Below are 24,473 nucleotides of genomic sequence, written 5' to 3'. Positions count from 1 at the left end.
AGGGGAAGCAAGGAATGACGTTGATGGGAAATTAAGTTGCTTACAGCGAAGTAGGCTGATTACTCCGACATGTTTGAAAGTCATTAACCAAGCCTGTGAAACGGAGGTTGGATATAACATACTATGTAAGCATGTAAATGGGATTCTCAAAGAGCTTGAAGATGTAGACGTTGTGCAACCTACTCAGCATCCCTCCGAAGAAAATGCTGAAGACTACCGAAATTTACAGTTAAAACCAAAAGAGTCTCACAAAAGGGGATCACGAAAAAGAATGAAGCCCTGGCATGAAAAAACACAAAAGAAGAGGTCTGTCAGGCTAGTGGAAGGACAGGGCTCCATTGACATAACCTTGCCAGAGTCTGATTATTTGTCAACGTTTGAGGGTTTTAATACCTGGTCAACTCGGTGAATGCATTTACACACCTTTTTGTATTGTACATCTTTTTTACCTCATTTCACAATTGATCTTAGGCATGTTTGTTGTTGAATTATACAAACATGTACATTCCTCCCAAAATTCAGTACAAAATGGTGTAACTACTAATCAATCTCAATCCTCAACCAAGGTAAATGAAAGTATGGATCTCTTTTTTGTATCGCTCATTTATTTATATTTCAAAGTTATTCTTACGTATTTGTTGTTGGATTATACAAAGATGTACCTTCCTCCCAAAATTCAAGTGCATATTGGTCGGTGTGCTGATCATTGATTAACTAAGCTAAATGTATGTACGGATCTCTTTCTCGTATTGCTCATATATTTTTATTTAAGAGTGATTCTTACATATTTGTTGTTTGGTTATATAGGAAGTAGGTGGCTTACAAGGCCCACCACCGATGATTGGAATAGAATGTTGTCGGCGTTCCGAGCATGTGCGGTTGGTCGTGAATAGAATGTTGAGCTCATACATGAGGGACTGGTACTTCACATTTTTTTAATGGCACGTTGAATTTGTATATGGATGGTGGTACTAGTTTGAATAAAACAATGAGGGACATATGTTTCCTTCGTCACAATGAATGTAAGTCTTCATTTTAAAATGTCAGTGAGCATTACAGTGGTTGGTTGCTCAAATTGACTGAGCATATGAGTGAATAGTAAATGTGTACACTATAGGTCTCATGAAAGGATTGCCATCTTCCTAAACTCATCTTCCTCAAACAGTTATCTGTCTATGTCATGGATAATTTTTTCAGGGTTATGGGTGGGTTAGGAGTTCCATGGACAGAGTAGGACCACAGGACTTTTCTTGTCGGGGCATGAAGCATGGTAAAGGTGACTCGCAGAGGGATCTCAAAGAATTCTTCTCGCCACAAGAAAGCAAAATAACCCAAACACATAACAATACTATATTATGCGATAAGACCTTCCAAGAATGAGATTGCCTAAGCTCCTAAAGTCACCTGAACTACAGCTCACTCTTGCTGTCACAAGGTCGATCGAACAAAATAAATCATCTGCAACCTCACTATCAGTTGGACCCATTAGTGTGATATGATGACTATCATTAGCCATTACCCTGTATCCTCTCAATGTTCGTAAGCTTCCATACCGTAAGGAACAGCCAAAATAAAGGAATCAACAAACAAGCAGAATGAGCCAAATGACACTAAAATTGGATACACTACATAACAATAAATATGTAATACTCAACCACTTGACCATTGTCCTCTTGCAATTGGTCCTCTTGTCTAGCTTACAGTATTGACAAAAAAGTACGGCATTTACATGTTTGCTGAATAAAGTACATAACAAGAAACTAAAAAAACCCAAACACATAAGAACAATACTATATGATACAACATTGTGATTCGGGCCAACACTGTCTGATTGTGCAGTTGATGAGTAGGGGCTCGGCATGCAGCACCCAAATTCAGCTGATTGCCTAGTGGGTCGTCATAAATTATTGGGGATCTCACTTCCTTCTTACTATTCACACTGTCATACGAAGTTGAAGCTCTAGAATGTACGTACGTTGCTGCTGCTTCACTACCACACATCTTATCTACCCAAATAAAAGAATGTGGATGCTTTTCACCATTTGGGCACCTATAAAATCTGCGACCAGGATTTTTTGTTGTGTTTGAAGTCAGCAGCAACATCCTGCCTTGCCCGCAATAGCATAATGGAGTGGGTTGCTCCATTAACATGGAAGACTGCTCTTCACAATTGCATCCGCCCATGATTTAACAAGGATAACACAACTGCCCCTGAAAGAACAACTCATCAAGCACAACGGTGACTCAAATATGGACATCTACAATACTAACCCCTTTCTTTAACTCAAAGTTTGATGATCAACTATGTCAAAACAAAACAAAACAAATATGATCAAACAATACAAACTGCCAAACATCATCGAAAGTCTTCAATCAATACCCTTAAATCAGTGCAATGATACAGCTAATATAATGCCTCCGTTCCCCACCACAAGTCACAAAATACTAATCCTTACATGCTTATAGGAAATTATATATTTAATTCAAAAATCATTCCCCACCACAAGTCTGTACAAACCATAGAATCAAATTATATATATCATATTGAATGGCCCCTACAACCACATAGGCCTGACCAGCTTTGGATTTAACATAAAGCTCCTATTATTATAACAACATTATCTCCTGACTGTGCACGAAACCATTTAATTTAAACATGGACGAAATGTTTTAATAAGCCAATGCTAAAACAGCACCATATTAAATGCAAAAAAACATGTCATAGGAAACCAACAAATTAAAACCGATAAATATTTCAATTATAAAAAGAGTGAAGCTTCAATCGATAATACGCACGCATGATAAAGCAAATAGCCACAAGAACACAAGTATTATCCCATTATTCTCCAACATATTTTATCCGACAAGAGAAATCAAATTCCAATTTCAAAGTACAATGTCAGGCTTATAATCTGAGAGCGCATTTCAACTTTTCATTCACATGACTCGAGCCCTTGGAGCTTACAAAAGACACCAAAATAATGTAAGGTTTCAAAGAGGGACTGCTCAACCATAGTTTTGAACACTACTACCAAAATATCACACTACTTGGAACTACTTTACTAAAATCCAAATTATAGGATAGAACAAGAGAACTAGTGGCACAAATAATATTCCATCTACTTGATTCTCTAATCTCTTCCTCAATCGATATCTTCTCAAATTCCTCTCAGCCTCTTCCTCTAACAAAACTTGCATTTCAGATTTTAATACATATCTAGGAGGAAGAGCATGTCCGTAATTACACTCTTTACCACCAGTAGAGACAAACCTACAACCAACCATATTGTTTCTTATCCACTACTTCCAGTAAAGTTTATACAAACTATGCATATAACCATGACATTGAGAATAGAGATAATGCTTTCTACTTACAACCAACTACTATCACCATTGAAAGAACTACTAATGATGGGGAAAAAATAAAATATCAAAAACCTGAAATGTTGAACAACTATATGGCACTAGGTTAGCATGCTTTAGGAGGCTATAGGCTCAACTAAAAAGAAGGAAACAGCGAATGATGTATAACATATTAATAAACAAACAATGGTGCTGATTACTCACCTATTATTGTTGTACAATGGAACTGCTTCAAACAAATTTTCTTCTCACTTATGTTTTGGTTGTTTAACAATATCATAGAAATCCAACTGAGACCACAAGTCTGACAGCTGAAATCAAAATGGACTATGCCATAGAATTTCAGCAACATACGAAATTCAGATAAGGCAAGCAGGGTTTTTTTTTTTTTTTTCAATCAAGGAGATCATGAAATGCAAAGTTTGTCTTTGAAGATGCATAGGTTTAGGAAAAGTGGAAACGTCATTAATTTCCAAAAATATGAAACATCGTATTCTCTATTAGTAAAATAAAAAAGCCCGAGTGAAGCTATTGTGTTCAACAAAACCAACCTGTACAACAGACTTTGGGAACAAATCCAATCACCTTTGCCAAAAAATCTGTACCCAAGCTAATCAGAAACCGAATGGAAAGCTATAAATTCAACACTTAAGCAAATAATAAAATAATGATTTCAACAGAAATATTATAAATCAGATGTCATTACAGAAAACCCACTGGTAAATCTTACTTTCAGAGAGTCCAAAAGCGAAGCTCCCCCACTCGGTGAAAACTCAACCGCGTACGGCTCGATTCCAACCTTACTCCCATCGTTGTCTTCCTTTTCTTCTTCACCTTCACAATGCGCTCTCCGAAATTAGGGTAAATGACAAAATTATCAAGAAGTGATGTGAATAATGTAAGCCAAGAGCATTTTAGGACAGAATAATTGCACCATTTCGTGTTTCTTCTTTAAGAGCAGAACGCTGGAACGAGAACCCAATCTACGGCTTCTTCTTCTTCAACCCACTACTTCAACCTACTTCTTCTTCTGCTGAAGCTTTAAGGTTTGCTTCTTCTTCAAGAACGGTATAACCTATCAAACTAGGAAATGCTCCTCCGCAACATGTTCTTCAACAACGCTGAACCTCTCGAAATCGGGAAATGCTCCTCTCGCAACAACGCTGTAACCATGAAAATTCGTCTTCGTCTTCTAATTCTCCTCTGCAACATGAAAAATGGAATTGGGGCTTTTGATTCTGAAATGAAACACGAGATGTAGAAAACAAACGCTTTTGTGATTCAAAATATTTTGAAATTCAAAATTTACCCGCGCATTGGTTTGAAATCATTTCGTATCGTATACAAATGTATTTTGTTAAAGGTATAAAACCAAAGTATGTACGTTACGTTTTATAAAACGTATTTATAACATATAGTACAACTCAAAAGAGATAACCCAAACCGCCCAACTCGAACCGGTTTAGCGTCATTGGACCGACCCGTTCCCAAAAAGCTGCTTTTACAGGTTGGACGTCATTGTTTAGATTATTTTAATGGCAGAACAATGCGGGCCGTCCGATTAGATCGGACGCCCCCCCCCCCCCCCCCCCCCAAACCCCCCCCCCCCCCCCCCCCACAATTTTTTTTTTTTTTTCTTTTTCCTTTTTAAAAACAAAAACAAAAAACAAAAAAATAAAAAAAGAGAGCCCCACCCCCCCCCACCCCCCTTTTTTTTTTTTAAGCCGGAGCCCCCCCCCCACCCTAAAAGCAACCCCCCACAAAATTTTTTTTTTTTTTTTTTTTTTTTTCATGCACTTGCGAGCAATTTTTATTTAAAAAAATTATTTATTCTAAGTATAAAATTTTTTTTTTTAAAAAAAAACACCCCCAAAATTTTTTTAAAAAAAAAAACACTATTTTTTTTTTAAAAAAAGAAAAGAGTGACCAGATTTGTCCAAATTGGAAATAGAAACCAAATTATGTTTAAATGATGGAGCAATAAAATTCTCAATCAAATCCAAATAAACACCAATCTTTAATAATAATCTAATTTTGCTATAGCTTCTACTAGAACTTTCTTACCATCCCCAATAAAGATGAATCTTTCAGCATCATTTAGCGGTCGGCTCCATAGGCTACCCTGCATAGACATACTTATGTATGTAGTAGCACCAGAGTCTACCGACCAAGTATATTTAGTTACAGAAGCTTAATTAACTTCAGAACAAACAAAAGCAAGGGTTTTACCCTTCTTTTCTTGCCAAGCAACATATGTGGAACAATCTTTCTTCAGATGTATAGTCTTTTTACACGTAGCAAGTAAATGCCTGATCATGCTTCTTCTATTTCTTTTTCTTGGGTAATCTAGTTGTAGTATCCTTAGCTTCTTCTTTCCTTTATCTTGAGAGGTCGATCCCAAGTGAGCACTATTAGTCTTTTCCAACTAAAGAATTTCTTCATCTTGCACACAGTAAGCAATGAGCTCATTAACAGTCCATTTGTCCCTTCGAGTTTTATGGCTCACCAAGAATTGGCCACATTGTGCAGGAAGAGAGATAAAAACCAATGCATGAGCAAATCATCAAATAGCTCAAACTTTAAAGCCCTAAATCTGCGAGGTTAAACATTTCTATGATGTATTCCCTTATGTGCCCCTTTCCTTTGCACCTCATGGCAACAAGTCTTGCCAAAGTGTTAGTCGTTTCTGCCTTTTCATTTTTAGCAAAGTATTGCCCAATTTCTATAAGGAACCTTTTGGCATTAGTGCACTTAGCAATAGAGCCCCAAAACGCCTCTGGAATGGTGTTTTATGATCATTAGACACATGAAATTTAAACACTCCTACAACTCAATTTTATGCGTCTTCAAATTTTTTGTAGTGGAAGTGGGTTTTTCATTCCTTATTGCAAGGTCAGATCCGTACAACCGAAAATCATTTCCACATTCGCTTTTCATATTTTAAAATTTTTTCCATTTAATATAGGGATCAAATTCACTTGAGCAGAATAATTAGCAATCGTAGTATAAAATTGTAAAGAGAATAAAATAGCACATCATACTATAGCCTTCCTTTAAGCCTACTATTGTTCACATGGAAAATTTAATAATTATCTCATATTTATTACCACATTTATGTCTATTACTTGGCCAAATAATAGCCTTCCTTTAGGCCGATTATAATTTGTACAAATAATATAAATACACATCTTTATTTTATAATGAATTAATATCTACAATACAAGATACTTTTGCAACAATATTGTTTCAACCAGTCTATTATAAAATACATGACAATTAAGTAGAACAATAATTGAATAAAATAAAACATAAATTGGAGTTTATTTAATTTAAATAAACCAAAGTAAAAATATCCTTTTAAATTAGAGTATACAATTTTTGAAAGGATAATACTACAAGAGATCTGTTTGAATTTAATGGCTCAATAATAGGATGCATTTGATTTGCTTTTAAATAAAGTATTCTATCAACAATCAAATTTTAACCAAAACAAACAAGGGACATTTATAGATTTGAAATAATATATTTGAAAATAAAGTAAACATGGATTTGAAACCCTAGATGTAAAACAATATATCTGAAACTTTAGATCTGAAATAACATATTCAAAGCTCTAAATTTAAAAGAAAAATTATAGCTCTAAAAAACTCTTGACTTGAAAATCTCAATGATTTAATATGATGATGCTTAGATACCACTTATTATCTTTTAGGCAAATTACATAGACCCCTTGGATTTCGAATCAATTAAATGTACTACCCCTAGAAAAAAAAATCAATTACAAATGCCCCCATGTTGTTAGTGTTGGGGTTAAATGATGATGTCATCGGTTAACAAATAAATTAAATACCTATTTTACCCTTTTTTCTTCTGGTGCCCTTTAAAGGGCAAATTATATATAGACCCCCTAAATTTCGAATCAATTACATCTATTATCCCTAAAATTTCTCAGTTTACTATGTTTTAGGGAGTCTTATAATACTTTTAGATTAGTGTAATGCATTATCATTTAACCCCAATACTTAACAATACAAAGGCATTTGTAATTGATATTTTTCAAGGGTAGTAGATATAATTGAATCGAAATCTAGGGGGTCTGTATATATTTTCACTTTAATGGGCACCAAAAGAAAGACAATTTTGCTGAGGTCCTGCGTAATTAATGCGCAGGACCGTCAAGCAGGCCGTCCGATCTAATCGGACGGCCCGCATTGTTCTTCCATTAAAATAATCTAAACAATCTGTAAAAGCAGCTTTTTGGGAACGGGTCGGTCCAATGACGCTAAACCTGTTCGAGTTGGGCGGTTCGAGTGGTTTATGTAACTGAAGTATTGGTATTTCATACAAGTTTGGTTAATACGTTTTAAAAACACAATATACCCCAAGTTCGTATATACGAATTCAAAAACCAAAAGGAGCGCGGTTCAATTTTGCTTTTCAAAATGTTTTGAAAATACCCAAAACCCATGGCTTTCACCTCGCCCAACTCATTTTATGATTTGGAGCTCTGAAAATCTGGAGAAGAACAGCAAGCCCTCTCGCTCTTGAGAACGAACTCGGCTTCCGTTGATCAAAAACAGCTGCTCATCTTGAGAATGAACTCGCTTCGTTGATCGCATCTTGGCATCTTGGAGAAGCTTCTGTTTCATTTCAAAATCAAAAGCCTGACAACTCTAAACACGAACTTGCAGAGGAGAAATTTTGGACGAACTTGCAGAGGGAGAAGACGAAGACAAAGACGAACTTGGGGCTTGCAACTTGACGAAGGCGAACTTGCAGAGGAGAAATTTTGGACGAACTTGCAGAGGGAGAAGACGAAGACAAAGACGAACTTGGGGGTTGCAGCTTGACAAAGGCGAACTTGGAGAGGAGAAATTTTGGACAAACTTGCAGAGGGAGAAGATGAAGACGAAGACGAACTTGGGGCTTGCAGCTTGACGAAGGCGAACTTGCATGTTCATAGTTTTAGAATCTCCAAGCTTTACTAATTTGGTAGCTAAGGAACCCATTTCTTCACTCTCAAGCTTCGTCACTTGCTGCTTTTCTTCTCCTTCTTGTTGCCCTTCCCAGCTTTACCCATAACCCAATCCCTACATCTCCATTGCCCGTGCTACATTTCACTTTGGGAAAAAAACGAAAAACCTGCGCCTAATTCTCTTGCCCAACCCTCTGGCTCTCTCGCTCTCGCTCTCGCTCTCGCTCTCGCTCTCGCAATCCCTCTCCCTCTATCTCTCGCAATCCCTAGCTCTCTCTCGCATACCAGCTTGCAATCTCTCTCGAGGTTTAAATCAGTGGTTGGATCACTGAACTTGTTTAGAGGCTTTCGTTTGGTCGATCAGAAGATAGTTTTAGTTTGCTCGAATCTCTTGATCGCTGAATTAGAAGATAGTTTGCTTTCGTTTGGTCATATCTCTCTTCTCCTTATGGTTTTTGTTTATCTGATTACAAAGAGATCGGGGTGGAAGCCAGACCAAGTATACGGAGGAGAGAAGATCTACTAGTCTGTTAAGGTATGGAATTCATTTTCTCTTTTCGTCTAATTTACTCTCTGTTCGAAGTAAGGAAATGGCATAATTACCAGAAATCTGTGATTGCAATTTGTTGATATACATTTTTACTCTCTCTCTCTCTCTCTCTCTCTCTCTCTCTCTCTCTCTCTCTCTCTATATATATATATATATATATATATGTATATATGCTATTTGCTAGCTTCTTGGCCTTGAGTTTAGATCGATTGTTCATTTTATTGTTTAATTAGGGACGCGTCTTACAGTTCCCAGTTGAAAATCGGTGGCTGTCAAAGGTATCTTATCTTGTTCTATGAGTCTGCTCACCATGAATAAATATAAATTTTTATTTTAAATAATTCTTTTTCCTTTTTTCCCTCATGTTCTTCTCTTGATTCATATTTGGTGACAGATCCAAGATGATAGGGCTGAGTGTTTTCTAGTAAGAGAATTAGTGCTGGATATAATCAACACATTAATTTCGTAAGGATTAAGTGAAATATCTTTGGAAATTTGAGTATTTTTAATATCTTTTGGCATATATTATATATTAGGTGTGAATTTTGTCCTTTTCTAATTGTTCAATCCGAATGATCTTAATTGCTTATGCATTTGGGGCATATGAAACTCCTCCTGGATTTCCAACAACCCAAAATCCCTGTTTGGTAAGTAAAGCTTCAATCTAGAATTCCATTATTAAAGTTAAATTTGGACTATTGTGTTTTGGCTGCAATGAGTCATTTAAGATTTCTCTAAGTCAGCATTTACAGGGCCTGGTTCATTTCAAAATCCCATCTGGTATTTTTTCTGATGGTGGTTTCTCTTTATTGTTACAGGTTGTTAGGTGTTTATTGATTGAGCCATTTCCAGAATCAGCTTTGAATGAACAGGCTGGCAAGATGTTACTTGAAAATTATGAAGGGTATGCTAGGCTTGCCAGGTGAGTGGTTCCAACTTGTTTTGTTTAATGACATGTCATGATGTGTTTGGATTTATTATCTTTCGAATATGAGTTGATACAATATCCTTAATTCTGTGCCCTTGTAGATTATTGTAATTTAAGTTGTTATATGTTTGAGGTTTCAATGACTATTTGTTGCCTCTTAAATTTTCAAAGAGAAATTTCTGATTTATTTGATTTCGGGGTGACCTTGACAAATTAGAGATTCTTGGATTAACTCTCACCAATCGGTGAAGAGGCTAGACAGTGGGATATCAGCAGAGCTGAAGATTAGACATTGACCAAAGGCATATATGTCTTCGAGGTCTAGAGCTTTAGGAACAATAAGAACTTGTGCTAACCAGAATAGTTTGTCAATCAACCACTTGCATTTTCTTTTTGACTTCCTTAACAATCTTCACTTACCGCTCCTCGCCCAAGCACCTAGAACAAGACATTCTCGTTGTGTCAGTGGTGTATTTACATCAGTGATATTCATGCAACATGCACAAATGCATTTTTGATGCCTTTCTTTCTTGTCAAGCAAACAATTGGTTCCCTTCCATGTGTTGGTATATTGCTTCCCATCTCCATTGATTAATTACTTTGTTTGTTGGGTTCTTTCTTTATTTCTCTGCAGTCTTTTCCTGAACAGTTGGTTCTTCTAATTAGGGATTTGAAGTTCAAGATGCCAGGGAATTCAATGCTACACACCTAATGCTCACCCTGTTCGATCGATGGTTTTACTCTTACTACACATCTGGTGCCAAATCTCAAATGCTGAATGATTTTGTGTGACTCAAAGGTGAACTTGATGATGACAGTTTTGGGAGCAATCTCTTTCTGACCATTTTCAAAATTCCTCTATTTTCTCTGTGCCTTGGTGAACTCATGAGGCATGTAACAGCATGCAAACTAATGATCCAGATTAAGGTTAGAAGGGTAAATCTTCGTCGACTTATATTCCTTTTCATTGAAGGTCAAGGTGTAAACTTTTTAGTGTAAACAGGAGGTTGAGACCTTTTCACTGGCATTATTCATTCGGAAATTTTAGTTATGTTCCTTCTGATATGCAGTATATATGGTTGAAGATTAGAAGCTGTACTTTTTCATACAAAGAATAACCTAGTGCAGGTATGTCGAAATCTGAACCTTGATGACAATCAAATCTATAAGACTTGTGAAGACTTTTTCTCTCTTTTGTTGATTGATAGACTTTTCTATATTGCTTTCTGGTAGTGAACCTTGATGTTCTGTTAAGGAATGTTGGCTTTCTAACTTGGTTTTGGTATTGCCTATGTTTTTGCCATGTATCTATAGGGCTAAAGTGTTTGGTTAATTTTTCTTATCCTGTTTAATGAATTGATTCTCCATTTTTGCAATGTATGTTTTTCTTTTGTGTGATCTGGGATACAGATTAGAGTCTTTTATCAGTGAATGACCTGTTAACTGTTTGTTTAACTGAGACTTCTCCAATGAAACCCCAATGCAAGTTGGTTAGTTGATGGGCAGCCTCAACTGCATCTTAATTTCTTCATTTTACACTTCAGTGGTGTTGAGGACAGAAGTTAAAAGTGTTTTGCAACAACTTCCTCTTTTCATGTTATGCAAGTTCTGTTTACCTTTCATTTCTTCCATCTTTGATTTTCATAATAGATTCGGATTTGAATACTCATTTGATTACTGGCTTTTCATTTGTTTCTGCTCTTCCCTGGCTGAGAAGTAAGGCCAAAGCTCTAGGACTCCAAGTAATTCGTAAAACATATCATCATGTATGGAAAGAACAGAGTAGAAAAGAGACAACTGGATTCAGTTGGTTATGCATTAAGGTATGGAACAAGATTCCATGGCTCTCTTTCCTTATACAGCAGTATTCTCTCAAGACGGGTACAAAGACTATGAGTCAGATAAGGATGATCTAAATAAGGTTTATATTAATCATGAGGCTTGACTTTGTATTATGTGTGTTCATTATACAAAATCTGGTTTAAAATAATATTTTGGCTCTTTGGGAATCTAATTAATTGTGGGTTTGATCCTGCTTAATTGAAATGGTTCCAGGTTGGTTCTATAGTTTAAATTGAGGCTTGAGCTTCTCCCCGATGGAAGCTTACCTACCATAAATATTCGATCTGCAATTCTGAAAATATTGACTGATGTAGGTTAACTTTATTGTCATTTGTGTTTACTGATCGCTATGAGTTTGCGCACAAGCTTGGTCATTCAAATAAAATTCTGTGGTGTTGTGCAGTTTCCAATTGATTTAGAACAGTATGATAGGAGGGAGCAGCTCAAGAAAAGTGGTCTAGGGAAGGTGTGGTGCATTTTACAAATTTACAGGCTTGCTATTCTTGCAATGGGAAACATGAGTAGTTAATCTTCTGGTTCTTTTTTTTTTTTCTTCCACACAGGTCATTATGTTCTTGTCTAGGTCAGATGAGGAGACCACATCAAACAGGAAACTTGCGAAGGATTAAGTCGACAAATGGGTAGGGCAAAAACCCAACCTAAGTTCCTGTGTATGTGGGTATGCTTTGAAAAACCCTTGGTTGCTGTTATGCAACTTCACTTATATAAAATACTTAAGGTTCACCCAACATAAGTTGGAGAAGTCATATGGTCATGGTTGGTGTACGTTACCCACCGGTAACAAAATTTCCAACCCCAAAGTAGTTTAAGTAACTTTTAGGTTTTGCTTTGTATATAATGAAAGTAGAACAAAATGCTAGTTGTTACAGCGAAAAATGAAAAGTGGATGAAACAAAGCCAGCAAGTGAAATTGGCCATAAATGAAATAAAATCAAAATATTTTACATTAAAAATTTCTATGTGCTAGGATGCAATGCAAAGTTCTGTGTTCCCTGTGTTGGTTCTTTTCCTCCTTTCTGAATGATATTTTTTCATGTAACTTTTGCATCAACTTTATTCCAATCAAAGACTCTTGGAAAGTATACTTGTAAAATCTTTATTACAATCCTCTTTGTTGTTGTATTGCTAGAGTGTAGTTTCAGTCTGTTAAGGAAAGAAAGAATCTAATCTGTTGAAAGACTCAAATAAAGTCAAGATCTGAACTAACATATGTGAAGTATGGGCTGAGCTGGACACCAACTAACCACCACGGTTCAATTGCCTGGAAGCATGCAACAGGCTATACAATCGTTGCTTAATTCTATGGTAAAGATAAAAAATGGTTTGCCATTCTAAGAATGGAATATAGACTTAGGACTATATGTAAAACCCTTTAAATCAAGGGAAGTAAAAGAGAATTTAACAACTGTGCTTTGAAAGAATATCTAAGACAATGACTCCAGCAGTGCCCTGAGCTATTTCGGAATGGATATTTGTTTTAGAAGCACAAAACCAGTTTTTGATTATCTGTAACTAATTCAGGGATGGAAAAATAGAGGTGGTAGTTCAGTTTATAGTTGTGTATGCAGTACCTGGGCAGCAGGTACCCTGTTGGTGTTGCCTTGCATCCCTTAGACATGGCAACAAATATGAGATAGCTGTTGACGCCAATTTAACACAGGGAAATGCAGGGAAGGGAAAGTTCTGGATTGGAGAATATTATAAGCTCATTTTATTTCTTACATGGCCAGAACAAATTAGTGAAATGTCTCTCATATCTCTGTAATTTTGTTAAGTAATGCCGTTTCAGAGTCATTTTTATTTTCATTAAACTCAGGCATATGTTTCATTAAACAGGGAATGAAGAGTCAGCTCGAACTATGGCTTTGACAGCACTGGTTAAGGTTATGCAGGAGTTGGAGTCCTCACACTCCCAGAAAATCCCTTTGGAATTGCAGGTTGCAGGACAAAGTCAAGAAGCTGTAGGGAGACAGACTCAGGAGAATAAGGTGCTCAGCTTGGAGGAAGAGAAAAAAGAAGTGCTAAGGCAGTTCTGCATTTGGATTGGCCTGCAACTTTGGTGAAATTTATTTTCTAGAGGAATTGTTCATTAATGGAAGAGTAAAATGCCCCAAGGACTACCTTTGGTTTTTCATTCCTTGCTTGTGGTTCATTGATTGACACTCACAAAATCTTGTTATCCTAACCACAAGTTAAAGAGTTAATGATTAACAAGCAGTTCAGTTTGTTGAAACTCTAAGATTATAATCCATCTAAATGTTTAGGTTATGGTTCTTCATTCTTTGTTGCATTTTCCAGTGAAAGCTTATAAGTGTTACAGACTCTCAATTTTTCACTTTACTTCTTTGGGATGTCAAGATCACATTTGTTGTGTGTATTGGATATGAAGGAGCTTCCTGAATCTGGATTGGCTGAGATGACAATCTTCAGATTTTTCAATTTTTAAATACTCAACTCTTCCACTGAATCTAAGAGATTTCTCTTTTATCAGGTACATCACGGTAAAACATTTTGTCGAAATTTGGCTGGTTCAAATACTATCGAAATAGAAAATTCACCAAAATTGAATTTGGCTTTTCGGAAACCAAAATTTTTTTTAACTAAAAAAAAAAACTTATACCGGCTTTTTGTAAATGCCAACATCCCGTTCAAATGGGTCATGAATATGCTAAAACGGAATGGTTCCTTTTTAAACATAACCATTCCATTTCAACACTGTGATCAGTCTGATGAAACGAAATGGTTCCTTTTTAAACGGAACCATTCCGTTTCAACACTGTGATCAATCTGATGAAACGGACTAGTTCCGTTTCAAAAGGAACCATTCCGTTTCAAATGGAATGGTTCCTTTTGATCAGTCCGTTTCAACACTGTGATCAGTCTAATGAACGGAACCATTCCGTTTGAACACAGTGATCAGTCTGATGAAACGAAATGGTTTCTTTTTAAACGGAACCATTCCCTTTCAACACTGTGATCAGTCTAGTGAAACGGAATGGTTCCTTTTGATCAGTCCGTTTCAACACTGTGATCAGTCTGATGAACGGAACCATTCCGTTTCAACACTGTGATCAGTCTGATGAAACGAAATGGTTCCTTTTTAAACAGAACCATTCCATTTCAACACTGTGATCAGTCTAGTGAAACGGAATGGTTCCTTTTGATCAGTCCGTTTCAACAACGTGATCGATCGATGAACGGAACCATTCAGTTTCAACACTATGATCGATCTGATGAAACGAAATGGTTCCTTTTAAACGAACCATTCCATTTCAACACTGATCGTCAGTGAACGGAATGGTTCCTTTGATCGCCGTTTCAACACCGTGATCGGTCGATGCGGCCATTCGTTCAACACTATGATCGGTCGATGAAGCGAATGGTTCCTTTTAACGGCCTCCGTTCCCGGTCGCGTGAGCGGAATGGTTCCTTTTGATCAGTCCGTTTCAACACAGTGATCAGTCTGATGAACAAAACCATTCCGTTTCAACATTGTGATCAATCTAGTGAAACGGAATGGTTCCTTTTGATCAGTCCGTTTCAACACTTCGGATCGGATCGATCACGGTTGAAACAATCACAGTGTTGAAACGGACTGATCAAAAGGAACCATTCCGTTTCACTAGACTGATCACAGTGTTGAAATGGACTGATCAAAAGGAACCATTCTGTTTCACTAGACTGATCACAGTGTTGAAATGGAATGGTTCCGTTCATCAGACTGATCACAATGTTGAAACGGACTGATCAAAAGGAACCATTCCATTTGAAACGGACCATAAGAATTTAACTTTATTACCATTTGAAACTGATCACAGTTTTTTTCTTGCGGCGTTTTGGAAATGCCGTAGTAGACATAAGAGTTTAACTTTATTACCATCATTTTTAATAAATGCCATCATATGCTACTTATCCTGGTGTTTTTAATAAACGGCGTCATATGTTACCTATGCCGGTGTTTGAAAAACGCCGGGATAATTTTTTTAATTAAAAAAAAAATTGGTTCCAAAAATCCAAATTCAATTTTACAAATGAAGATCCAATTCCATCAATCCAAATTCAATTTTACATATGAAGTACACTATTTAACGGGAAAGCTCTGCTTTATCCCTACTTTACAATTTTCATTTTTATACTTGCTCTCCAGTGAGCTTCTTCACCATAGATAATATCAACTCCATATCATCACTTCTCCTCCAAGTGAAGGCACTTTCTTTTCCCTCTCAACAAGACTCTGAGCACTCAAAACAAACCTGAGGGGAAAGAATCCGACGTTTTGTTATGCACTGAGAAGTAAATGTCATCGATCCAATATGCATAGTGCAATGGTACAAAAAAGTACAGCCACTGAAGAAATGAGGCATAACTGCATTGGTTCATTTGCAGTCATGAATATCCATCCAATTTGCTGATATCAACATTTTACATTATAGTGAAAAAACCAGCTTTTTTCCCATAGTACTGAAGAAAAACTCAATAAAACAATAAAATAATATAAAAACCAATAACATTACGTTTACCAGAATATGATGAATCTCAGATACCTCTGATATAAAATATTATATTACAAAAAACAAAACCTGTATGTGATATAATATTCAGAATAGACATCACAGATTTTCTAGAACTAGGTTTCACAACAGTTAAAGCCTCCAAACCCTGGAAAAAAGTTAAAGGTAAACATCTAAGCTAAACCAAGGGAATGTCTCGGCAGCATAGGTAAAACAAAAACTCTAGTAGGACTAGGAAGTCTCAAACCTGGGATCAGGCTTACGGGGGAGTCTTGAGAATTATGTGGAATACATAAGAGTGAAATAGACATCACAGCAATGAACAGAATCATATGGCTCACGGAACCAGAACTGGAGAATTTAGTCTCCCAAATCTGAGTCATAATATGTGTTAAAAATGTTAATGTTTGTGCCCTACTAAACAGCTCTAACTTTTGGGCAAGGTGGACCAGAGCCAGGAGGCCGCATATTTGATCCTTTCTAACTTGTAATTGTCAGAGGTTCATGTTGTTTGTTGTCATGCCCCCCTTTGTTACCACATGTAAAGCTGCCTGTATATCGCCCAGCACTTGGAGGTGTTGTGTTGAAATACATTGCTAAGGCACAAGCTTTTAAGATTAGCAGTTGTAACTAGTTGGATTGGTTCAAAACTCTGGTCGAGTAACCCACTGGTGCAAGGAACAATCTTCCAAATCTAGAACAAAATCCAACTTTTAGATCAGCTGATCTAGCCTTGGACAGAAAATAGAAATTTGCCAAGTCAGTTTCAGAAACTGTGAAATAATAGTAAACTTATAGCAGAAATAGAAGTTCAGTTGGGACCATGAAAGCTGCCTACAGTGAGTTATAACCATTAGACAAGTGAATCTGACCTAATGGATAGAATATGATTTGAGAGAGTCAGCAATTCTAAAAAGAAATGCTATTAAACAAAAACCTACTAGACTGAGAGAAGAGAGGGAAGAGAGCCAGAAACAGTTTGGAAAAAGGTCTGACTGTGACTGACCTGATAACCTGAGCCAATGACCTCCATACAAGCCAAAAAAGCAACCACCGTCTTGCCACACCCAACATCACCCTAATAAGGAATTTATTTCCATTTTGAAAAAAAAAATTAGTGGCTCAAATGATTAACAATACATTATATTTCTAATAAACTCATAGCGATCAGTAAACACAAATGACAATAAAGTTAACCTACACCAGCCAATATTTTCAGAATTGCAGATCAGTAAACACAAATGACAATAAAGTTAACCCAGTGCTGTCAAAGCCATAGTTCGAGCTGACTCTTCATTCCCTGTTTAATGAAACATATGCCTGAGTTTAATGAAAATAAAAATGACTCTGAAACGGCATTACTTAACAAAATTACAGAGATATGAGAGACATTTCACTAATTTGTTCTGGCTGTAAGAAATAAAATGAGCTTATAATATTCTCCAATCCAGAACTTTCCCTTCCCTGCATTTCCCTGTGTTAAATTGGCGTCAACAGCTATCTCATATTTGTTGCCATGTCTAAGGGATGCAAGGCAACACCAACAGGGTACCTGCTGCCCAGGTACTGCATACAAAACTATAAACTGAACTACCACCTCTATTTTTCCATCCCTGAATTAGTTACAGATAATCAAAAACTGGTTTTGTGCTTCTAAAACAAATATCCATTCCGAAATAGCTCAGGGCACTTCTGGAGTCATTGTCTTAGATATTCTTTCAAAGCACAGTTGTTAAATTCTCTTTTACTTCCCTTGATTTAAAGGGTTTTACATATAGTCCTAAGTCTATATTCCATTCTTAGAATGGCAAACCATTTTTTATCTTTACCATAGAATTAAGCAACGATTGTATAGCCTGTTGCATGCTTCCAGGCAATTGAACCGTGGTGGTTAGTTGGTGTCCAGCTCAGCCCATACTTCACATATGTTAGTTCAGATCTTGACTTTATTTGAGTCTTTCAACAGATTAGATTCTTTCTTTCCTTAACAGACTGAAACTACACTCTAGCAATACAACAACAAAGAGGATTGTAATAAAGATTTTACAAGTATACTTTCCAAGAGTCTTTGATTGGAATAAAGTTGATGTAAAAGTTACATGAAAAAATATCATTCAGAAAGGAGGAAAAGAACCAACACAGGGAACACAGAACTTTGCATTGCATCCTAGCACATAGAAATTTTTAATGTAAAATATTTTGATTTTATTTCATTTATGGCCAATTTCACTTGCTGGCTTTGTTTCATCCACTTTTCATTTTTCGCTGTAACAACTAGCATTTTGTTCTACTTTCATTATATACAAAGCAAAACCTAAAAGTTACTTAAACTACTTTGGGGTTGGAAATTTTGTTACCGGTGGGTAACGTACACCAACCATGACCATATGACTTCTCCAACTTATGTTGGGTGAACCTTAAGTATTTTATATAAGTGAAGTTGCATAACAGCAACCAAGGGTTTTTCAAAGCATACCCACATACACAGGAACTTAGGATTTATTGCCCTACCCATTTGTCGACTTAATCCTTCGCAAGTTTCCTGTTTGATGTGGTCTCCTCATCTGACCTAGACAAGAACATAATGACCTGTGTGGAAGAAAAAAAAAAAAAAAACCAGAAGATTAATTACTCATGTTTCCCATTGCAAGAATAGCAAGCCTGTAAATTTGTAAAATGCACCACACCTTCCCTAGACCACTTTTCTTGAGCTGCTCCCTCCTATCATACTGTTCTAAATCAATTGGAAACTGCACAACACCACAGAATTTTATTTGAATGACCAAGCTTGTGCGCAAACTCATAGCGATCAGTAAACACAAATGACAATAAAGTTAACCTACATCAGTCAATATTTTCAGAATTGCAGATCGAATATTTATGGTAGGTAAGCTTCCATCGGGGAGAAGCTCAAGCCTCAATTTAAACTATAGAACCAACCTGGAACCATTTCAATTAAGCAGGATCAAACCCACAATTAATTAGATTCCCAAAGAGCCAAAATATTATTTTAAACCAGATTTTGTATAATGAACACACATAATACAAAGTCAAGCCTCATGATTAATATAAACCTTATTTAGATCATCCTTATCTGACTCATAGTCTTTGTACCCGTCTTGAGAGAATACTGCTGTATAAGGAAAGAGAGCCATGGAATCTTGTTCCATACCTTAATGCATAACCAACTGAATCCAGTTGTCTCTTTTCTACTCTGTTCTTTCCATACATGATGATATGTTTTACTGAATTACTTGGAGTCCTAGAGCTTTGGCCTTACTTCTCAGCCAGGGAAGAGCAGAAACAAATGAAAAGCCAGTAATCAAATGAGTATTCAAATCCGAATCTATTATGAAAATCAAAGATGGAAGAAATGAAAGGTAAGCAGAACTTGCATAACATGAAAAGAGGAAGTTGTTGCAAAACACTTTTAACTTCTGTCCTCAACACCACTGAAGTGTAAAATGAAGAAATTAAGATGCAGTTGAGGCTGCCCATCAACTAACCAACTTGCATTGGGGTTTCATTGGAGAAGTCTCAGTTAAACAAACAGTTAACAGGTCATTCACTGATAAAAGACTCTAATCTGTATCCCAGATCACACAAAAGAAAAACATACATTGCAAAAATGGAGAATCAATTCATTAAACAGGATAAGAAAAATTAACCAAACACTTTAGCCCTATAGATACATGGCAAAAACATAGGCAATACCAAAACCAAGTTAGAAAGCCAACATTCCTTAACAGAACATCAAGGTTCACTACCAGAAAGCAATATAGAAAAGTCTATCAATCAACAAAAGAGAGAAAAAGTCTTCACAAGTCTTATAGATTTGATTGTCATCAAGGTTCAGATTTCGACATACCTGCACTAGGTTATTCTTTGTATGAAAAAGTACAGCTTCTAATCTTCAACCATATATACTGCATATCAGAAGGAACATAACTAAAATTTCCGAATGAATAATGCCAGTGAAAAGGTCTCAACCTCCTGTTTACACTAAAAAGTTTACACCTTGACCTTCAATGAAAAGGAATATAAGTCGACGAAGATTTACCCTTCTAACCTTAATCTGGATCATTAGTTTGCATGCTGTTACATGCCTCATGAGTTCACCAAGGCACAGAGAAAATAGAGGAATTTTGAAAATGGTCAGAAAGAGATTGCTCCCAAAACTGTCATCATCAAGTTCACCTTTGAGTCACACAAAATCATTCAGCATTTGAGATTTGGCACCAGATGTGTAGTAAGAGTAAAACCATCGATCGAACAGGGTGAGCATTAGGTGTGTAGCATTGAATTCCCTGGCATCTTGAACTTCAAATCCCTAATTAGAAGAACCAACTGTTCAGGAAAAGACTGCAGAGAAATAAAGAAAGAACCCAACAAACAAAGTAATTAATCAATGGAGATGGGAAGCAATATACCAACACATGGAAGGGAACCAATTGTTTGCTTGACAAGAAAGAAAGGCATCAAAAATGCATTTGTGCATGTTGCATGAATATCACTGATGTAAATACACCACTGACACAACGAGAATGTCTTGTTCTAGGTGCTTGGGCGAGGAGCGGTAAGTGAAGATTGTTAAGGAAGTCAAAAAGAAAATGCAAGTGGTTGATTGACAAACTATTCTGGTTAGCACAAGTTCTTATTGTTCCTAAAGCTCTAGACCTCGAAGACATATATGCCTTTGGTCAATGTCTAATCTTCAGCTCTGCTGATATCCCACTGTCTAGCCTCTTCACTGATTGGTGAGAGTTAATCCAAGAATCTCTAATTTGTCAAGGTCACCCCGAAATCAAATAAATCAGAAATTTCTCTTTGAAAATTTAAGAGGCAACAAATAGTCATTGAAACCTCAAACATATAACAACTTAAATTACAATAATCTACAAGGGCACAGAATTAAGGATATTGTATCAACTCATATTCGAAAGATAATAAATCCAAACACATCATGACATGTCATTAAACAAAACAAGTTGGAACCACTCACCTGGCAAGCCTAGCATACCCTTCATAATTTTCAAGTAACATCTTGCCAGCCTGTTCATTCAAAGCTGATTCTGGAAATGGCTCAATCAATAAACACCTAACAACCTGTAACAATAAAGAGAAACCACCATCAGAAAAATACCAGATGGGATTTTGAAATGAACCAGGCCCTGTAAATGCTGACTTAGAGAAATCTTAAATGACTCATTGCAGCCAAAACACAATAGTCCAAATTTAACTTTAATAATGGAATTCTAGATTGAAGCTTTACTTACCAAACAGGGATTTTGGGTTGTTGGAAATCCAGGAGGAGTTTCATATGCCCCAAATGCATAAGCAATTAAGATCATTCGGATTGAACAATTAGAAAAGGACAAAATTCACACCTAATATATAATATATGCCAAAAGATATTAAAAATACTCAAATTTCCAAAGATATTTCACTTAATCCTTACGAAATTAATGTGTAGATTATATCCAGCACTAATTCTCTTACTAGAAAACACTCAGCCCTATCATCTTGGATCTGTCACCAAATATGAATCAAGAGAAGAACATGAGGGAAAAAAGGAAAAAGAATTATTTAAAATAAAAATTTATATTTATTCATGGTGAGCAGACTCATAGAACAAGATAAGATACCTTTGACAGCCACCGATTTTCAACTGGGAACTGTAAGACGCGTCCCTAATTAAACAATAAAATGAACAATCGATCTAAACTCAAGGCCAAGAAGCTAGCAAATAGCATATATACATATATATATATATAGAGAGAGAGAGAGAGAGAAAATGTATATCAACAAATTGCAATCACAGATTTCTGGTAATTCTGCCATTTCCTTACTTCGAACAGAGAGTAAATTAGACGAAAAGAGAAAATGAATTCCATACCTTAACAGACTAGTAGATCTTCTCTCCTCCGTATACTTGGTCTGGCTTCCACCCCGATCTCTTTGTAATCAGATAAACAAAAACCATAAGGAGAAGAGAGATATGACCAAACGAAAGCAAATTATCTTCTAATTCAGCGATCAAGAGATTCGAGCAAACTAAAACTATCTTCTGATCGACCAAACGAAAGCCTCTGAACAAGTTCAGTGATCCAACCACTGATTTAAACCTCGGGAGAGATTGCAAGCTGGTATGCGAGAGAGAGCTAGGGATTGCGAGAGATAGAGGGAGAGGGATTGCAAGAGAGAGAGAGCGAGAGCGAGAGCGAGAGCGAGAGAGCCAGAGGGTTGGGCAAGAGAATTAGGCGCAGGTTTTTCGTTTTTTCCCAAAGTGAAATGTAGCGCGGGCAATGGAGATGTAGGGATTGGGTTATGGGTAAAGCTGGGAAGGGCAACAAGAAGGAGAAGAAAAGCAGCAAGTGACGAAGCTTGAGAGTGAAGAAATGGGTTCCTTAGCTACCAAATTAGTAAAGCTTGGAGATTCTAAAACTATGAACATGCAAGTTCGCCTTCGTCAAGCTGCAAGCCCCAAGTTCGTCTTTGTCAAGCTGCAACCCCCAAGTTCGTCTTTGTCAAGCTGCAACCCCCAAGTTCGTCTTCGTCTTCGTCTTCTCCCTCTGCAAGTTCGTCCAAAATTTCTCCTCTCCAAGTTCGCCTTTGTCAAGCTGCAACCCCCAAGTTCGTCTTTGTCTTCGTCTTCTCCCTCTGCAAGTTCGTCCAAAATTTCTCCTCTGCAAGTTCGCCTTCGTCAAGTTGCAAGCCCCAAGTTCGTCTTTGTCTTCGTCTTCTCCCTCTGCAAGTTCGTCCAAAATTTCTCCTCTGCAAGTTCGTGTTTAGAGTTGTCAGGCTTTTGATTTTGAAATGAAACAGAAGCTTCTCCAAGATGCCAAGATGCGATCAACGATGCGAGTTCATTCTCAAGATGAGCAACTGTTTTCGATCAACGGAAGCGAGTTCGTTCTCAAGAGCGAGAGGGCTTGCTGTTCTTCTCCAGATTTTCAGAGCTCCAAATCGTAAAATGAGTTGGGCGAGGTGAAAGCCATGGGTTTTGGGTATTTTCAAAACATTTTGAAAAGCAAAATTGAACCGCGCTCCTTTTGGTTTTTGAATTCGTATATACGAACTTGGGGTATATTGTGTTTTTAAAACGTATTAACCAAACTTGTATGAAATACCAATACTTCAGTTACATAAACCACTCGAACCGCCCAACTCGAACCGGTTTAGCGTCATTGGACCGACCCGTTCCCAAAAAGCTGCTTTTACAGATTGTTTAGATTATTTTAATGAAAGAACAATGCTGGCTGTCCGATTAGATCGGACGGCCCGCTTGACGGTCCTGTGCATTAATTACGCAGGACCTCAGCAAAATTGAAAGAAAGAAGGGTAAAATAGATATTTTAAATATCTTTGTTAACTGATGACCTCATCATCTAACCTCAACACTTAACAATAGGGGCCATTTATAACTGACTTTTTTTTAGGGGTAGTAAATGTAATTGATCAAAATCCAAGGGGTCTATGTGTAATTTTTCCATCTTTAATTAATAAATTTAAGGTGAAAACTACCACCTTAAATCTCTTTTCATCATATTGGATCATCGAGAAATAATAACAGCAAGAAAACATACATACCTGTCTCCATAGAATCGATTTGATCTTTGATCTTATTTGGATGGTTTGGTCTTCTTTAAGTAAATCGCCGGATTCTTGAATGGGTGTTCTCTCTAGATGGAAAAGAGTAAAACGATCGAATAATTTGATATATTGGGGACCATAACCCTAGGTTCCTTTCTATATTGTCCCATCAAGTCTGATTGGGCCAATACTGGGTATCCACTCATTTAGCCCATACTCAACCAGAAATTTAATTGGGCTCTATTAGATTGATCGCTTATTAGGCTCAATTTAAATAGCATAATATAGTCGTTATATAAATATATAGTCCACAATTATATTAGTAAATGTATAGTTTTCTAACATGCATATCTAATGTGCTCAATTATATATGGTATGCACAATTTCAATAATAGATTTACTAAAATACGCGGTACAATACTGTAGTAAATAGGAGCTTTTAAGTCAAAGGCCAAATAATAAGTATGAATCTCGTATCCTAACAATTAACAGTAATATATAGAGATACCTATTGTATTCTATTCAATGCACACATGATATGTGAACTGACATTTCTATACCAAAAACTCGTCTCTGGTTGCATATAATGGTCCATAGGACTTCAACGATTGGCTTGCCAAAATAGGTGGCACAGTACTACAATAAATAGGACCACTCAGGTCAAAGGTCAAATGACAGGTTCAAATCTTT

At 36.6% G+C, this 24,473-nt stretch overlaps 2 long non-coding RNA genes across 13 annotated transcripts; one reads left to right on the top strand and one right to left on the bottom strand.

Annotated features, from left to right (window-relative positions):
- The first annotated feature begins 7,871 nt into the window (after positions 1-7,871).
- LOC149022195 (uncharacterized) lies at positions 7,872-14,082 on the top strand. Of its 7 annotated transcripts, XR_016172420.1 has the most exons (10): positions 7,872-8,873; positions 9,122-9,166; positions 9,707-9,810; positions 10,483-10,752; positions 10,887-10,944; positions 11,534-11,737; positions 11,872-11,968; positions 12,062-12,124; positions 12,222-12,299; positions 13,516-14,082. It is a non-coding gene; the product is annotated as an uncharacterized LOC149022195 (long non-coding RNA). The 7 variants fall into 7 exon arrangements; XR_016172415.1 differs by lacking the exon at positions 9,122-9,166 and having other exon boundaries at positions 10,483-10,743; XR_016172418.1 differs by lacking the exon at positions 9,122-9,166 and having other exon boundaries at positions 11,534-11,639.
- A 1,450-nt stretch (positions 14,083-15,532) lies between these two features.
- On the bottom strand, positions 15,533-23,162 carry LOC149022194 (uncharacterized). 6 transcript variants are annotated; one of them, XR_016172410.1, is made up of 11 exons: positions 22,087-23,162; positions 21,836-21,880; positions 21,649-21,719; positions 21,193-21,296; positions 20,251-20,520; positions 20,059-20,116; positions 18,878-18,940; positions 18,702-18,779; positions 17,392-17,490; positions 17,197-17,268; positions 15,560-15,932 (listed from the first exon to the last, which is right to left on the bottom strand). It is a non-coding gene; the product is annotated as an uncharacterized LOC149022194 (long non-coding RNA). The 6 variants fall into 6 exon arrangements; XR_016172411.1 differs by having other exon boundaries at positions 21,193-21,288; XR_016172412.1 differs by lacking the exon at positions 21,649-21,719 and having other exon boundaries at positions 15,562-15,932.
- Between the last annotated feature and the right edge of the window lie 1,311 nt (positions 23,163-24,473).

This window comes from Hakea prostrata, chromosome 3, assembly GCF_041222555.1.
Source record: "Hakea prostrata isolate BN-2017 chromosome 3, UWA_Hpros_2, whole genome shotgun sequence".
Taxonomy (NCBI): domain Eukaryota; kingdom Viridiplantae; phylum Streptophyta; class Magnoliopsida; order Proteales; family Proteaceae; genus Hakea; species Hakea prostrata.
The sequence above is the reverse complement of the archived record's forward strand: the minus strand, read 5'-3'. Positions and strand labels throughout refer to the sequence as shown.